At 56.3% G+C, this 5,000-nt stretch overlaps 1 protein-coding gene across 1 annotated transcript in view; it reads right to left on the reverse strand.

The window, feature by feature from the left end:
* Positions 1 to 5,000, reverse strand: part of LOC145399661 (cytochrome P450 4C1-like) — a 71,586-nt gene that overhangs the window by 30,155 nt on the left and 36,431 nt on the right. The window lies entirely within an intron of this gene.

Here is a 5,000-nt window from a genome sequence, read left to right on the forward strand (position 1 = left end):
ACCTTACAACCTCCACCACCCTATCACCACCACCACCACCACCACCCTACCACCACAACAACAATCACCCTTCCATCACCACCACCCTACCACCACCAGAACCACCCTGCCACCACCACAATAACTCTACCACTACCACCACCACAATAACTCTACCACTACCACCACCACCACCACTACCACCACACTACCACTACCACCACACTACCACTACCACCACACTACCACTACCACGACCACCATTACCACCACCACACTACCACGACCACCATTACCACCACCCTATCACCACCACCACCACCACCACCCTACCACCACCACCACCACCACGACCACCCTACCGCCACCACCACCACCCTACCACCACAACCACCACCCTACCACCATTACCACAATCACCCTACCACCACCATCACTCTGCCACCACCACCACCACCACCCTACCAACACCAGGACCATACCACCACCAGGACCATACCACCACCAGGACCATACCACCACCACCACAACCCAACCACCAGCACCCTACCAACACAACCGTACCACTACCACCACCACCTCCCTACCACCACAACCACAACTGTACTTCTACCCTACCACCACCACCACCACTACCCTACCACCACCACCACTACCTTACCACCACCACCACTACCTTACCACCACCACCACAACCCTACCACCACCACCACCACCCTACCAGCACCACCAGCAACCAACCACCACCACTCTACCACCACAACCCTACCGCCACATCCCCCACCCTGCCAGCACCACCCTACCACCACTCTACCACCACCACAACCCTACCACTACCACCCTACCACCACCACAACCCTACCACTACCACCCTACCACTACCACGACCACCACCACCCTACCACCACCACAACAATTATACCACGATCACCCTACCTCCACAGCTCTACCACCACTACCACCGCCCCAACACAACCACCACCACCCAACCACCATCACAACCCTTCCACCACCACCACCACTCTACCACTACCAGCATCCTACCACCACCACCACCACCAGCACCAGCCTACCACCAGCACATTAACTCTACCACCACCACCACCCCCTACCACCACCACCACCCCCCTACCACCACCACCACCACCCCCCTACCACCACCACCACCCCCCTACCACCACCACCACCCCCCTACCACCACCACCATCCCCCTACCACCACCACCATCCCCCTACCACCACCACCCACCACCACCACCACCCTAAAACCACGACCACTACCACCACCACCACCACCATCCTAGCACCACCACAAGCACCATCCTAGCACCACCACCACCCTAACACCACCACCATCCTACCACCACCACCACCACCACCCTAGCACCACCACCATCCAACCACCACCACCGAACCATCACCACCCTACCACCACCACCATAGCACCACCACCACCACCCTACCACCACAACCCTGCAGCCACCACCATCCAACCACCACCACCACCACCAACAGCCTACCACCATCAACAGCCTACCACCACCACAACAACTATACCACCACCACCACCCTACCACCAACACCACCACCACTACCACCATCACCACCCTACTACCTCCAGCACCACCCAACCACCACCAGCACTACCCTTCCACCACCACAACAACTGTATCACAACCACCATCACCCTACCACCACCACCACTACCACCAGCACTCTACTAGTACCACCACCACCACCAGCACCCTACCACCATCACCACCACCACCACCCTACCATCACAAGCACCATACTACCACCACCACAACCACCATCCTACCACCACAACCAACACCCTTCCACCACAACCACCACCCTACCACCATCACCAGTCACCCTACCACCACCACCACCACCACTACCAATCTTAAGGTGACCCGAGTCCCGCTTTTAGGCGGGACAGTCCCGCTTTTTGGACGTCCGTCCCGCTTTTTTAATTGTGACTAGAATGTCCCGCTTTTTGAGCAGATTATCTTAACTGACCTGCTTTTAGAAACTTGCTATTGCATTAGGTGTAACGTGACCTTCTTTTAGGAAATCGGGATGAATTAGAAAAATTATGCATAATTCTAACCAAATGAAATATCGAATTATTATTATAAAATCTGTCATGTTCAGTAGCTGGTAACTGTGGTCGACCCATTCACTGTACCGTACGGTATGTAAGCAGTTCGTAGGAGACGTTAGTGTTTGATTAGCGGCCTCAGTTTGAGGTGTAGCGCAGCAGCGACAATAGTCAATATTTATCTATCTATCTATGTCTATTTATCTATCTATCTATCTGTGTCTATCTATCTATATCTATCTACACACACACACACACACACACACACACGCGCGCGCGCGCGCGCGCGCCACGCTTTTTTAACTCCAATAAATCTGGTTACCATAACCAAGCTACCAGCACCATCAGCACCCTACCACCACCAGCACCACCCTACCACCACCATCACCCTACAACCACCATCACCACCCTACCACCACCATCACCACCCTACCACCACCACCACCACCACCACCCTACAACCACCACCACCACCACCACCACCACCACCCTACCACCACCACCACCACCACCACCACCACCACCCTACAACCACCACCACCACCCTACAACCACCACCACCACCCTACCACCACCACCACCCTACCACCACCATCACCACCCTACCACCACCACCACTACCACCATCCTACCACCACCATCACAACCCTACAACCACCACAACAACTATACCACCACTCTATGACTACCACCATACCGCCACAAGCACCACCACTATCATCCTACCACCACCACAACAACTATCACAACCACCATTCAACCACAGCCACCATTACCACCAGCACCACCCTACCACCACCACAACAACTATCACAACCACCATTCAACCACAGCCACCATTACCACCAGCACTCTACCAGTACCACCACCGCCATCACCACCACCATACAACCACTCTACCACAACCACCACCCTACCAAGACCACCACCATCCTACCACCATCCTACCACCAGCACTACCACCACCAGAGTACCACCACCATCACTACGACCCTACCACTACTCTAGCACCACCACCCTACCACCAATACCTTACCACCACCACCACCATCACCCTACCACCAGTACCCTACCACCATCACCCTACCACCAATACCCTATCACCACAACCACCACCTTCACCCTCTCTCCACCACCCCCTATCACCACCACCACCCTACCATAACCACCACCACCACCTCCCTACCATAACCACCACCACCACCACCTCCCTACCACAACCACCACCCTACCACCACCACCACCACCACCACTCCACCACCACCCTACCACCAATACCCTACCACCACCACCACCCTACCACCAATACCCTACCACCACCACCACCCTACCACCAATACCCTACCACCACAACCACCTATCACCACCACCATCACCACCACCACCCTACCACCACCCTACCACCACAACCACCACCACCACCATCACCACCACCACCACCACCACCCTACCACCAATACCCTACCACCACAACCACCACCACTACCCTCTCTCCACCACCACCCTACCACAACCACCACCTCCAATACCCTACCACCACAACCACCACTACCCTCTCTCCACCACCACCCTACCACAACCACCACCTCCCTACCACCACCATCACCACCACCACCACCACCACCATCACCACCACCACCACCACCCTACCACCAATACCCTTCCACCACAACCACCACCACCACCCTACCACCCCTTATCACCACCACCACCCTACCACAACTACCACCTCCCTACCACCACCACCACCCTACCACCACGTTCACGACCACCACCCAACCACCACCATCACCACCACCACCACCACCCTACCAAGACCTCCACTCTACTACCACCACCACCACAACAACAACTCTACCACCACCACCTCTCTACCACCACCACTCTACTACTATCACCACTGTACCACCACCCCATCACCACTGTACCACCACCACCACCACCCTACCATAACCAGCACTACCCTACCACCACCACCACGGCTCTACCATCAGCCTACCACCACCACCACCTCCCTACCACCACCACCACCACCACCACCACCCTACCGCCACAACCCTACCACCACCACCTCCCTACCACCACCACCTCCCTACCACCACCACCTCCCTACCACCACCACCACCCTACGACCACCACAACCCTACCACCACCACAACTACCCTACCACCAGAACCCTACCACCACCACAACCCTAGCACCACCACCAGCATCCTACCACCACAACTCTAGCACCGCCACCAGCATCCTACCACCACCATTACCACCACCACAAACCACCCTACCACAACCACCACCACCCTACCACCACCACAACCGTACCACCACCACCACCATCCTAGCACCACCACAACCCTACCACCCTCACTACCACCACCACCACCCTCACTACCACCACCACCACCCTCACTACCACCACCCTACCACAACCCTCACTACCACCACCATCACCACCCTGCCACCACCACAACTCTACCACAACCACTACCACTACCATTACCACCACCACCACCAGCACCCTACTACCTCCACCACATTACCACCACCAACACCCTATCACCACCACCACCCTATCACCACCAGCACCATACCACCACCACCACTATCACCATACCTTCATCACCACCACCACCACTATCACCATACCTTCATCACCACCCTGCCACCACCACAACAACTCTATCACAACCACCACCACTCTACCACTACCACCACCACCACCACCCTACCACCATCACATTACTATCACCACCACCCTACCACCACCCTCACACTACCACAACCACCACCACCAGCTACTACCACCACCACCATCAGCCTACCGCACCACCACCACCACCACCTACCATACCACCACCACCTTCTACCACCACTGTACCACCCTCACTACGATCACCAATTCCACCACCACCACTACC

The sequence above is a fragment of the Coenobita brevimanus genome, chromosome 50 (genome assembly GCF_032717465.1).
Source record: "Coenobita brevimanus isolate Jiangsu-jjx chromosome 50, ASM3271746v2, whole genome shotgun sequence".
NCBI lineage: Eukaryota > Metazoa > Arthropoda > Malacostraca > Decapoda > Coenobitidae > Coenobita > Coenobita brevimanus.